This window comes from Bactrocera neohumeralis, chromosome 2 (genome assembly GCF_024586455.1).
Source record: "Bactrocera neohumeralis isolate Rockhampton chromosome 2, APGP_CSIRO_Bneo_wtdbg2-racon-allhic-juicebox.fasta_v2, whole genome shotgun sequence".
Classification (NCBI taxonomy): Eukaryota; Metazoa; Arthropoda; class Insecta; order Diptera; family Tephritidae; genus Bactrocera; species Bactrocera neohumeralis.
The window spans coordinates 2,087,407-2,101,893 of record NC_065919.1 but is presented as its reverse complement, the minus strand read 5'-3'; the positions used below and the strand labels follow the sequence as shown (position 1 = coordinate 2,101,893).

Genomic DNA, 14,487 nt, shown 5'->3' with positions numbered 1-14,487 from the left:
GAGGCTTAGCCTTTGGAGCTTTTTAAATAATTGCATCTTCTGCAATGTCTACTGGTTCTACTTTTTGCGAAGTATTATGATCATGAAATCTGAACTTAATCATAATTGGGTAAAAGCATTCACATCATTTGTCATCATCATTATTTTTCACCAAATTTATTTTAGAATCTTCAATATTTTGTTTGCATATCTTCAAAAAGTAGTCAAACTAATTAAGCTTGTATAAATAATGTATTTGTATTGTTTTCTTGTAATTTTATTGAAAATCTTTACTTAAATTATCTACATTTGCGTCTCTATATATTTGCCATCGTTGCATTTGCTTGCTTTCAGCTTTGCTAGAAATTTTTCATTAGCATTATTCTAGAATGTAATGCTTATACTGGCACAGTTTCTAAGTATTTTTACTTTCACTTAAATATTATTGACTTGGACAGCACATAAATGTCTGCATACGCTGGCATAGAAATGCATAAATATCAGTGTTGCCAAGTGTCAGGATGGCCGAGTGGTCTAAGGCGCTGCGTTCAGGTCGCAGTCTACTCTGTAGGCGTGGGTTCGAATCCCACTTCTGACAAACTAACTTTTTATAAAAAGTTTGTGCAAGCAGTTCCTAATTTGATTGACTAAAATAATCTCTGTATATACTAGCAACACTTGCTTGGAAATAAATTCACTAGTAGCAATTACACAATACAAGTACTTAATGGGAGGTATGAACTGAGGTGATCAAATGGACGAATTTCAAAAGTTTTTTCTTCGCTCTTGATAATATATGTAGGCACATGTTCTAAAATGAATACATATGGATTATTAAACTTATAAAAATCAGAGTGACACCATTAAATCAACAAATGTATACCTTACAGAACAAAATACCAACCACTTTTTTAAGAGAATAGTAAGTGTTTAATAATTTATTCAAACTTGACTTAAATTATTTCATTTGAAATTCACTTTAGTCTTCGATATCGCTTTGGTGAGGTCCTCTCCTATGTAACAGGTTTATTTTGGTTTGGCCTTCAGCATTTGCTTTTTTCATAAGAAAGTGAATAACGAAATTGTCTAATCAGCTTCTAGCGATAAGGTTAAATATCTTACCAGTTGACAGTTGTCGAAGTTGTTTGGAAGATGATAATGTGGAATCATCTCAACAGTTCCTTCATAATTGCTTTTGCGGTTTTAAGACTGAAACAACTGGTATCTTATACCTTCAGCCGTTCAGGTCAAACTGACTGATGAATTGACATTGGGCAGTGTGAGCCATATTTTAAGTAAAATTTTTGGGATTTAGAAATCTGTGTGCACAATGGGTGCCGCATTCGCTAACAGTGGAACAAAAACACATTCGAATGCGACTTTCTCAGCAACATTTGTAAAAAATAAAGTGGATTTTGAGCATCGAACATCACTATAGATGAGACTTGGGTCTATCAAGAGGCTAAAGAGTGGTGTGAACCTGGTTGTTCGGCTTCGAAACGAGTTCGTGCCCGGAAATCGGCCAAGAAGGTTATGGCATGCATTTTTTTGGGATGCGAGAGGAATTTTGTTTGTAAATTACTTGCGAACTGGTAAAACAATTAATTCTGTACATTATTGCAACCCTTTGGACCAGTTGGCGGAAAAAAATCGTGAAAAAAGACCCGGTTTGCGGAAGTAAAAAATCATTTTTCATCAGTGCAATGCGCGGTGTCAAAGGAGCATTTTGACAATGGCTAAAATCCATGAATTAAAGTTCGAATTGTTGGAGGATTCACCGTATTCACCAGACTTGGCCCCCAGCGACTTCCATTTGTTTTCATAACTCAAAAAATGTATGCGTGGCAAGCGTTTTTCATCAAATGAAGAGGTCAAAACGGCTGTTGAAGCGTATATTGCAGACCTTCCGGATTCTCAATTCAGGGATGGGATCCACAGATTGTAGAATCGTTGGAGCAAATGTATTTATGTTCAGGGAGATTGTACTGAATTATCAAGTGTATTTTGAATCATAAAATTGTGTTTTTCCTATCAAACGACAAAACTTATTGAATAACTTGGTAATTAGATGAATCTTAAAGTAATACAAATACTTTCTATTGTAACTCTGATTGATTATGAATAGTATGTATATAAAAACTGGAACAACAAAGAATCTGATACCTGACCACAATTATAAAAACAAAGACAGATAGATCAGTGCTATACAAATAGTGAGTACACGTATGTATGTACTATATATACATATGTCTGTAAAATACATACAAATGTTTGCAAGAACGCTCGCAAGCATATTATTATCACTCATTCTTTGGTAATCTATTTGTATTATTACGTCTTACCGTCATACTTTTTGTTATTGTTATTTGCTGCTGCGCATTCGTAAGATACAATAATGTATATGGCATTACGCGCATTCCTCACTGTCAGGCCGACGATTAGTTGCTTAGTTTGTCGCTTGAATGGCTATGTGCCCAGCTACAGCGTTGACCGCTCGCTTGCGCTGCGCATTAGAATTATGTAGTTACTTAGCATTTGCTTTTATATATTTAGCGTTTAATATTCGTAGCGAGAGCGAGAATAGAATGAGCGATAAGCAATCGCAAACAGCTTTAGTGTGTCTCGGTGAAGTGAGCATTCTTGATATTGATTGCCAGTTGTCAGGATGGCCGAGTGGTCTAAGGCGCTGCGTTCAGGTCGCAGTCTACTCTGTAGGCGTGGGTTCGAATCCCACTTCTGACAAATGCGTTTTTTTGCCAAGTTTTTTATTGTACATACAAATGTATATTACTACAATAACATTTTCTTAGTTTCTTTAAGCGATAATTAATCGACTATAAACATTATCGTTGAAAACGATAATAGGGAAAAAATTATATTGGATACCGCTCAAAAGTAAGAAATAAGTATATCAAACGTGCAAAAGGTTGGTGGAGTGAATTGAATTACTCCCAGCTAAAAAGGGGGTAAGTTCAAAGTGTATGATTATTTTTTTAAATTTAACAGCTAAAGGTAACTCCAATTGAGCCTTTAATTAATGGGGAATTATATAAAGTACAATTTTAGAATTATTCGTTCTTTCACTGTAGCTTGATGGTTGTTGATATTGGTTCGAAAAATATCTACCTAGAGATCATAGAGCAATTGTTATATCCTGAACAGTTAAGCTTGCCACGAAGTTTGTAATATCTAGAAGGAAGCCTGGGAGACTCTATGAAATAAATATGTATAAATGATCAGCGTGACGAGCTGGGTCGAGTTAGCCATGTGCGTCTGTCTGTCCGTCTGTATATATGTTTGCGAACTAGTCTCATGTTTTGAGATATCGTTGAAAATATTCACACGTCCTTTCCTCTGCAATAAGCTATTTATTTGTCCAATATCGGCGAACACTATAGCATATAGCTGCCATACAAACTGAACGATCGGTATCAAATGTTTGTATTGAAAACTTTTTCATTTGGAGGAATAACTTCACCAAATTTGACAGGGGTTAGTTTCCAAGGCAGCAGTGCAATCTCCGAAGAACTCGGAGTCACTATATATATATAGCTACCGAGCGATAAAAATCAAGTTTCTTGTATGGAATATTTTATATTTGTGAAGGGTATTATAATTAACGTTTTTTCTTATTTAAGAATTTTTATTAATTTTTATGAAAGTCTAATAAAGTTTTTCTATATTATGAAAGGTAAATCTTCATATACAAAATAAGTCCAAATATTACATAAATATTTAATACTAAATTTATATATGTTTATATAATTTTGGATATATACAAGTCTTATCTGCCTTTCGCATTTATTATTATTTTTTGAATATTGTTTTAACAACTTGACCACACTCTCTTAATTATGGTTAATTAATAAAATGGAAAATTCTCGACAAACAGCAGACAATTAAAATCAAAATAATGTGTATATTGAAATTGTTTGCACTCTTTTAATTGAACAATAACTTTGAAACAATTACTTTACGGACGGTGACCAGTCAAGCGTGAGTCTCTTTTGCTTTTGTTTCACACCATATATTGACGCGTATTTTATATGTACATACAGTGAAACTTCGATAACTCGTATTTGCAAGGGACCACAAGTTAAATACGAGTTATGAAGTTTTTCAAGTTATCAAGTTATACAACTTATAGAGGCAACATACAGAATATACGAATAGAGTTTTTTTATTTATTTTTTCAATTTTACATAAAAAACAAGAAATGATTGTACATATTTAAATTTTAAAATATAAAGTACATATGTTATTCAGTCAATATATGTATGTATATATTTTGAAAAATTGTACAAAAAAATTAAGAAAAGTGTTCATTTTAAAAGAAATCCGTAATATATTTTTGACGGACATTATTTTGGCGTATTTTATCTATGGCATTATCAATGTTTACAATGTCATTAAAAATAGTGTCTTCAATATTTGATGATATGAAAAAAAGACGCAAATTTTCAATTGAAGCTTTCGCAACCTTTGTGGAAACTGAGGGAATTTCAAATGTTTCATCGTTTTCATCGTTGATGTTTTCGAAACCCAGAATTTCATCATCATTGAGGCTTCCAGTAATCACCAACTCATCATCAACATGAATGTAGTCATCAAAGTTTACACGTGTTTCTGCATTTTGTGGAACACGAGCCCACTCTGCTATGTGAAGTACATCTTCGCTGATTACGACTACATTTTGATCCTTAACAAAACCGCAAGCTCGAAAACAGTTTTTAATGGTCGATTTACTGATATTTGTCCAGGCTTTATGAGCAATATACATTGCATCATAAATCGAAATGGAATAATAATAAAAAAAATACGAGTTGTAGAGGCTTTTGATACACATTTTTCAATTTTTGTCTCAAGAAAAATACGAGTTATCAAAGGGACCGAAATACATGTATTTTTCGCGAATTTTTCTAGGGACCGAAGAAATACTATGAAATATCAAGGTTTTTCGCTTATCGCGGTTACGACTTATCGAAGTTTCACTGTATATGATTGGTATTTTTATGTTCATGCTCTTTATCATTTATTGAAGAATTTTTGTATTGCATGACGCAATTCCATTATTGCAATATTCAATCATTATACTCAAGCAAGACATGTACTAAATGTCATGTTCTGAATATATTTCAGTGAAATTCCAAAGTCGTAATATGCTTGGAAAGAGTGGGTGATTTAATTATATATATGAAATATGAGCAAAAATTGTTATGACATAAATAATAATTTAGGGAAATAAATAATACTTTGCAATTATTATATAATTTTTCCACGCTTTCAGTAACAACTTGAACTAAAATCTTTGAATATCAAGTTATCTCAGAAAGTTGCCTTCACCAGATATTTGTTATTTATTTACAAATCAATAATGTACATATATTTAGTCTTCTTAGATATGTAGAATTTCCTAAGATAGTAACTATCAGAATAAAAAAAGAATTGCAACACAAAATCTTACACGAAAAAACCATTTAAAAATGGTGAATATTAATTGCCACAACTCAGAAAAATTGCTGTATAGTTTTAGAGCTAGTGTTGAATGGACTGGAGTTCTAAAAGTTAAATGTAATGTAAAAACTTAATTTCCTCTGCGTATCTCAACGACGGCTATTTTTCCCAATTAAGAAGCAACTCAGCAAAACTTCATTGTTTGTTGTTTTAATTTCTGTAAAACCCGATTCGCAACTCTTTCTACTCATTAGCCACTGAAATTAGTAAAAACTAATCAAATTTGATTTGCTAAATATGCATCTTTATTGCTTCGCAAACAACTTTCGAATGCGTGCAAAAAGCTCCATTCCCTAATTTCGACGAAGTTAAACCAAAGTTAAAGTTGAAAGCGCACAAATGTTCGAAAATAGATACATAATTAAGGCACCCTACACTAACTTGTGTGGTTGTACCTCTTTATACGAAAAAATATGAATATATTCACCACAACCTTGCTATCGATATTTTACATTGCTTTCTAAGTGTTGTGGCAAGAACAAAGTTAAGTGCAGTAAAAGAGAGTATGTGGTTACTATTCGACCATACTGGCTAAGGTATTCGATTTAAGCTAGTCGGTTGTTCGATTCATAATTAATAATTTCACAGTTCCGATTGAGATTGTAGAGTTGCTGACAGAGAGTGAAGGAGACATGTCTATAGTGTATAAATTTGTTTAATTAGACTAGAGCATCCATACAAAAAAATATTATATTGAATTAGACTAACTTTCTTCAATACAAATATCCAGTATTTTTTAGATACCATGCCATTATTTCTAACTCTCTATGTCGAAAATTGTCGATTTTTTCTGTATCGTTTGGTTATATATTAGCGAAAAGCCACTGTAATTGATAATAATTATTTCCTGATAAATTTCTCTCTCTCTTTATCTCTCCATAAATCTTTTTTTCTCTTCCTTTCTTCACCTTTTTCACAACAACTTTACGAATTACTACGCTAAATTGAACTCCATCTATCTTACTAACACGGTCTCTCTCTATCTCGCTCTACGGAATTTCCTATTCGTCTTTCCTTACGCACGCATGGTCTCGCTTTATCTTTCTCCGCACAAACTCTTTTTATATCTTATTTTAACCTTACATAATAGTCCGACTGTAGGGTACTGAGATTCGAAGCAATATCGTTGCTATTTTTAACTGCTTGCGCCATATTCGAGTAGAAAGCGGAAGATGTTACTTTTGCCACAAAACCTTACACACACACACTCACCCGTATGCATTCTTGTTATTTAATGTAGCTCCAGAGTTTTTGGCCTCTACCAAATTACACCCTATAAATATGCAACGAAAAAGTTTATTTTTCTTTTTACAGCAGTTCGGCTCATTTTGTAAACGCATACCTGCGTCTTTCCACCAAGCTTGCAGATTTACACACACATAAAGCATTCAATGCACTCAATACTCGAACCAATACATAACCGTTGCTGACTGTTACTTCATTGACATTGAATGGCTTTGTTATGTTGCAGGTGGAAACTTTAGTTATTGAGCAAAAAGTCCGACCAATTCGAAAAAAAAAAACAACAATCGATAGTAAAGAGAAGCAAGAAATAAGCAGCAGCGCAGTGCCGCTGCTAAAAAGAGCATGCTATTAATAATTAACGAACCTGAAAATCTCTTGTGAAAATGCGGGTTTTCATTGCGTGTTTTGTTGTTTTTGATGTTTATCCTTTGCTTTGCCTTCTCAACTTTTGACGTTGTTTTGTTTTTGGCAGCTAATTAATGAAATGAATACTTAATTATTTGCCAAAACAGGCGAAGCCAGTCTTCGCATCTGATCATTTGGCAAATCAGACAATTTGATGGAATACTTTTTGCCTTTTTTATTTTTGCTTGTAATCCTCTGGTTATAATAAGATGCTGCTTGGCAGCCATTCGTGGCCTGTGCTGCAGAAACAACTGTAAGCAACTAATATACTGACTCTTTTGGAGGTTGTACAAGGGGCTTAGAAATCAATGCAAATGATAATACTAGGCATTTAATTAGAAAGAAAAGCATTCTTTATGCAAAATGGAAACAAACTTGTTCTTTCATTTCAAAGAATAAATACGCATTGTTCAAGCCAATGATTTTATTCCCTTTTACACATAAATTCACTACTTTTCTAATTAAAGGCGAAACAAGTAGAATTATACGGCCCAAGCTACGAGGAAGAATAAAAAAATATAGTTTGCTTAATCCTTAAATGAATTTAAGATTTTCAAGCCGTTTACCATGTTTAATCAAGCATTAGACTGCGGACAGAAGAAATCTGGTCATAGGTATTATGTGTAAGTTTATAAGAAATGGCTTACATACCATATAGGGAGATCATTATTTTCTACCAAATTACAATTTCAAGAGGTCCACCTGTTCAAAGAAGTTCAGTGGAATTCTCCCGACCGAAATTTTCTTTAGTGAATTAAGCCCGGAACCCTGGAATATTAAAAAGAAAAAGCCGCCCAGGGGTCATCTCATGATACTTGTTTTTATTTAGAATGAAATTAAATCGCTGCCTTTATCCAAATTAATAGAAATCCACTTGTATTCAGTATATTGTTCAGAAAAATAATGTGTTAAAGAGTTAAAGTACGGTACACAATCGGACACTTATGTACTTATGCGACAAGCTTTTAAGCACCTCTCTAACATTCGAGAGGAAGCTTCAGTCGTACTATTTATTTTAGTTTTATAAAGCTTCTCATATTGTATACAAGAATCTTGTGCTAAACCTGATATGGTTCTATATAAAATACCGATGGCAATTTTTTTTCACCAACCTACATATCAATCGTACCCCCCGTATGGAAGTTAGAGACAAGAGAAAAAGATGGTTTTTCACCAAAATTTAATATTTTTTCAATAATTTAATTCCGTTAAAGTAGTTTCCGTTATTTCTCACATTTTTTAGTGCAGTGGCGTCGAGTACATCCATGCACACATATTTTTTTCAATTTGCAACTTTCAACGCCTGGGTGTATGCAACGCATTTCGCAAAAAGTATTGTTAGTGAACCGACTTGCATTGAATAAAGCTGTGAATTCACCTATAGGAAGCTGTCGTTAGCAGGTGTTAGCCAAAGCTCTACCACACACACACGTACACATATACGCATATATGTGTGTGTAAAATGTGCTTTTGCTTTGTAAGAATTGGTGTTCACTACATTTTTTTGTTATTATTGGCGGCAATGGCACGTGTGCCAGCAGCTGTTATTGTAAAAAATCTTAGCAATATGAGAGAAAAAATCAGTTAAGCAAACCGCAAAACAGTTTGCAATTCGAATTAGTGGCGATGCAAAGAAAAGCATGTAAACCGCATAAAAACGTACTCTTGCGTGAAGAATGCATACGTGAAGTGGGGGAAGGGAGAAAAAATGCAGAGCGCGTGATGAAGCCGCCGTTGTGGGCGGCTGCCGGGCAGCTACATTTCCCAGGGAATACTTTGCATATAACGAACAGTTGTTGTTATTGCCTTCGTGTTTGTTTTTTTCTTTGGTGGCGTTTAACCGAAAGTTACTGATGCTGATGTGCGTGCGTGTATTTGAGTTTTTTGTTTTTTTGGGCAACATGTATAGAGCGGAAGTACTAAACGGAAGTTGTTTGTGAACAGGAAAAGGAAGAAAAACTTCGCCAGACCGCAAACACCGCGGTGTTACTGTATGGTTGAGCAGGCTAAGTGAGAAAAAATGCATTTTTGCGCAAAGAAAAATTTTTTTGGCAAGGTAAAAAATTAAAAATGTAAATAAATTAATTTAAAATTAAACGAATCAAAATACAAAAAAGAATATTATGTAAATAAAGAATATGTAAATATGAGTTTTTAAGGTAACTTATGTGTACAGGGAATAAATAAATCTTTCGTACACCGTTAACTGCACACGTTCCTAATACTTTTCGCTTCGTTTTTCCTCACACTCAAATATTTTGCACTGTTTTTTGTAGAAACAGCATTCGAATTTCAGCTTGAAGGCGCCCCAGTAATAGTAACAATGCCAACAAAAGAAATGTTAGCAGCAGCATGTGCAACATTGTGGCAAGCTTGTCAAGTTGCAAATGAGTTTGAGCTGCAAAATTTCCATTTCTCTAAAGATTTGTGTAACAACTGCTTTTTTGTGTTTTTTTTTTATTATTTTTGTTAGCTTCTTTCTTTCATTGCATATTTTTCTTCACGCTACATGTTTTCACCTCACACTTTCCATTTTTTTTTTCGAACAAATCCAAATCTTTTCTACTTCAATCCTATCTTTTACTTTTCTTATTCTTCTTCCTACAAACACATTTTTGCAATAGTACAAGTTTCTATATGAATTTCATTCCTTCTTTGTGAATCCCATGCCAACCATCCAATGTGTGCTGTCTGCTGGAAAAAAGCTCTGTCAGTCAGTCAAATTCAAATGTGTACACCTATACACACACACCAGTATTTATGTGCATATATGTTCATATATTTGGATGCATTCTTGTCACATGACTTTTTTTACTTGCCGAACATATTTCTCTAATTTGCTTGCCAACCATTTTCTGCAACTTAAATTTCGTATGCAAAGGTGAATTGCACTCGTGTGCATCTGAAATCGTATCGATCGCTGAAGAATATGTTGCTACATGCTAGCTGGTTCGGTTTGTCAGAATATGTTAAATATGGATCTAAGCTAAATTTTGCACTTTACTCATATCCTATTTAATTTATGGAACTGTTTCGGTAACTTCACGAAGAAAAAATTGTAAGGCTTTGTAGAATAATGATCGGGCTTGGGTAATACTTTTACTCGTTTTTTAGGCTACAAAATTCCATCATTTGGCATTTTGTTCGAATAAAATTGCACTAATTTACTCATAATTCTTTGATCTCCTAGGAAGCATAGTGGCAGATAAATAGTAATGAAAACTACAAACATCGATCATCAATGTCATCCACTATTTAGTCTTGTTTTAAAAGTTATTGTTTCTTCTTCCTCCTGTTCATATATGCTAAAAAGTGTGGACAATAATTATTGGATCACAAAAATATTTATTCCCTCTAAAATTGTTATGTTTTTGATGGCTCATCAATCAAACACCATGTTCGTGCTTCTAATTGCATTCGCCGAATCACCTATTTTTATTGAAATAAATATTTCCTATTTCTATATCAGTTACACCACAGTCTAAATATTTAACTATCACACCTTGTCCATATAAATACTTACAAACTCACATAAATATATGTACAAAAGCAAATAAAAACTTTAGGTGTGCCATTTACACTTCATTATCAGTGTCACGCCATTGTTGTTAGCATGTCCAACCATAATCGGCAGGCGCAACTGTTACCATAATTACGAGCTTTTACTCCTTATTATTGTTGTCCTCATAATATATCCATGTCTGTCGGAAATCCAGCAATATCCACATACTGTGATATGTATAGGCGGGTGTTTTCAACGCTTACTTACACACATATTCTACAGGGTAATTATATAGTAATTAACGCTTGAATTGACAATTATTTAATGTGTTCCGTCAATTGGTCTAATGACAATAATTGCGTAACAGCTGGCTTTTATAAACGTTGCCAGAACTTTTCTCTTACAAATGGCATAACACCATTTTATATATTTCAGTAACTGCTGCTATTTGTTGCCTAGCAATGAATATGAGAGCAATTATGAGGAAAGTTCCAAAGCTTTGCTGGTTTATTTCAATAAAGAAAAAGCAGCTGGTTGCACGTAGAATTTTTCTTCTGTTTAAATATTTGTGAATTTTGTTTAGTCATCTCACCGATTGCCTTATTCCCTAGAATCTTTGTTCGCCAAAAACCTCCCAAATGTTTTCCTCGAACCCTTCGAGGCCATTGAAGAAACAACATACTATATGTTTTCATGTGTTGATAATGTCAAATTTTCCACCGAAAAGTGATGATTTGCGGAAAACATTTATTTTTTGTTTCATTTGAAGAAAAGTGCGGCAGAGTCGCATCGAATGCTTGTGAAGGCATATGGTGATCATGCTTTATATGGAGCAACAGGCAAAAAATGGTTTCAATGGTTCAGAGATAATGCTTTTGATGTGAGAAATGAAGAACGTGGAAGACCACCAAAAAAGTTTGAAGACGCCGAACTGCAAGCAATATTGAATGAATATGATACTTTGAGTCAAAAGCAAATGGCAGCCATGTTAGATATTATATTAATCCGTCAGTTAAATATAGATTTATTTTAAGAGAAAAACATAGGTTAATCGGAGGCAACCATTAACATCGACTGCAAGAACAGATCGTTTCGGTAAGAAGGCAATGTTCTGTGTTTGATGGTATCACAAAAATGTGGTGTATCTTTAGCTTCTAAAATCTGGTGGAACTGTTAAGGGGTCAGTAGGATAATCTGGCCTGTTTTTTTTACATTTTTTTTTTCATAGAAATTTTTTTTCTACATTAGGACTTTTTTCACATATCATAAGGTATATCGTGGAGTGCATAAAGAAATTTTTTCGGAATTATTTTGATGACATCTGTCGGAGAAATGGCTGGGCGAATGAGATGCGTTTTTTCACTGGCGGCCACGATTATCATATTTGGATCATCTGAAACACAAAAACCCAATTTATTCTAAAGAAGTATCGTCCCTACTAGAATCAGGAAAAAAGATTGATAAATAAAAAAGTAATTAACGTTTTTTTTATTTTTTCCCAATGTTTTTTTACATAAATTTTGTCATAACAATGACAATAAATTATAAAAAATTATGAATTATGAAATAGGGACGATAGCCCGACGTTTTGTGAACATTTAAAAAAATTAAGCAAATCCGTTGAGTAGTTCGACCGGAATCATGTCCGCCAGTTTAAAAAAGTATGTTTTGAGAAAAACGCGTTTAAAGTTTGAGGTACTGAAAGGTGTGCACTCTGAGCGCTCCGAACGTCGAGCGGTACTATTATTTTTGGGCCTTTTTCGAAACCTTCCAATGGTAAAGTGTGTTTCTGCATTAATTCTAAGGGTATAAGGGAACAGAAAATGAAAAAAATAAATAAATTTAAAAAAAAGATTACCCTACTGACCCCTTAATACTCGTCGCTACAGGCCACAAATGATCAACTTGAACTAATTGATAGAAAAACGACCAAAATGGGCCAGAAGACACGTCAAAATAATTTTGTTACACAACAATGCACCGGCACACAAAGCAATATTGGTTCAGGATAGATTCAAAGCACTTTGCTGGGAGCTACTACCGCATCCGTCGTATTTACCAGAAGTGGCACCTTCCAATCACTATTTGTCTTCAGCGATGGGAGACGCATTGGCTGAGCAACACTTCGATTCTTACGCAGAAGTCGAAAATTGGGTGACTGATTGGTTTGCTGCAAAAGACGAACACTTCTATTGCCAGAAAGGTGATCAAAATGTGTAAAAGGCAGTTTTCAATACTTTGAGTAATTTTGTTTTACTTTCCCATTCAAAATTAGTATTTCCTTTTCACACATACCAGTACTCCTCATACATTATCATTCATTTTTTTCCAGTCGCAAACAACTTATTTCTTGACAGATCGATTGCGAAAAGTATCTTCTAATTACTCAATTAGAAGTCAATTGCAATATACTGATCATTTTAACTATTATATGAAAAGTTTTCTCAATTTGCTAAAGATCGACAAAGCAAGTTGTTAACAAAAATTCGACGTAACTCATAGAAAATATTACTTGAATGAATCAGTTTTGTTTGGTTTCCAGGGCAATAACTCTCAATTAAATAAATGCTTAATGTTAATCATGAATCATCCAGCGTTTGGGAATTAGCTGCTGAAGAGCTTTTCAGGCTCAATGGAAAAATAAGTATCTAATTAGCACTAATCCCTGCTAAAGCAAAATCGTTTGAAAACCTAAATTCAGCAAAAAATTAATTTATTATACACAATATTGTCAAGCGTATTATCCTGCCACTAAACCTTCCAAAGCAAACTTCAACAAAAAATGAAAACTCTTGATTTTCAGCCAATTTAATGACAACAGTTACACATGCAATTGTGCTACATAGCTCATTTTACTCATTTTACACTCATTATCACGTACAAACGTTTAATTGTAATTAAATGGCTGCAATTATTTGTTTGCCAATTTACGCTAAATGCATGGTCAAGCAAATTTCATTCCCATTCAATTACAAATTCTCAAATAAATTACCAAGCAAATACTCGAATTCTCCAATACAAACGACACAAACGGTACAAACGCTACAAACGAGTACAAATCATGTATCGAATTTTGCATTCAAATTCGAAATTGAAATTATTGCCTTATTATAAGCATATCTACTAATACATGCATGCGTGCGTATGTGTATATGTGTGCATGTGTGTGTGTTGTGGGTGCAGTTGAATATCACTGACGGTAATATTCAATTCAATTGTGACAATATTCCTAAGCTTACAACAATTCAACTTTAGTCAATATAAAGTGGATACATTCGAGTGCATTAATGTATATTTATACGTACACATACATGCATATGACTGCATATACATATGTACATATGTATATTCGCATTGAAGTCTGTGAGGTTATAAACAGCAGTGTAGTAGTTGCTAAGTAGCAATCATGGCTTTGAATGGCTCTAATGGTAATTGCCCAAAATGCTCTGGTGATTTTCCCCTGCATGAAGCATTTCCACTGCGAACTCATATATGATATGTCGTCATAGTCGATATACATACATACATACATCTATATAAGCAATATAAATGCAATTCCATATGCGCATACATATGAACATTTGCTGATGCTTTTGCAACTACTTAAGTGGTATGTATTACTTTTATATTTCACTTTACATCTGAGTTTTAATGAGCTTACCACTGCAGGCTTACACATGCATGATGGTACCTACTTGTACATATATAAATTGCGGTTAAAGTTACAAACTGCCAATAACCGAATGGAAATCTTACAGTAAATTCAAAAAGGTTGGATGTCTACGAGCAAGTTTATGAAAAGACAATTTCACACAAATCTTGAGTTCACAATATTGCTAGAC

The 14,487-nt window shown here is 33.7% G+C and overlaps 2 non-coding genes across 2 annotated transcripts; both read left to right on the top strand.

Moving 5' to 3' along the window:
* The first annotated feature begins 494 nt into the window (after positions 1-494).
* Positions 495-577, top strand: Trnal-cag (transfer RNA leucine (anticodon CAG)). Its single transcript has one exon. It is a non-coding gene; the product is annotated as a tRNA-Leu (tRNA).
* A 2,061-nt stretch (positions 578-2,638) lies between these two features.
* On the top strand, positions 2,639-2,721 carry Trnal-cag (transfer RNA leucine (anticodon CAG)). The gene has a single exon. It is a non-coding gene; the product is annotated as a tRNA-Leu (tRNA).
* Positions 2,722-14,487: the final 11,766 nt, after the last annotated feature.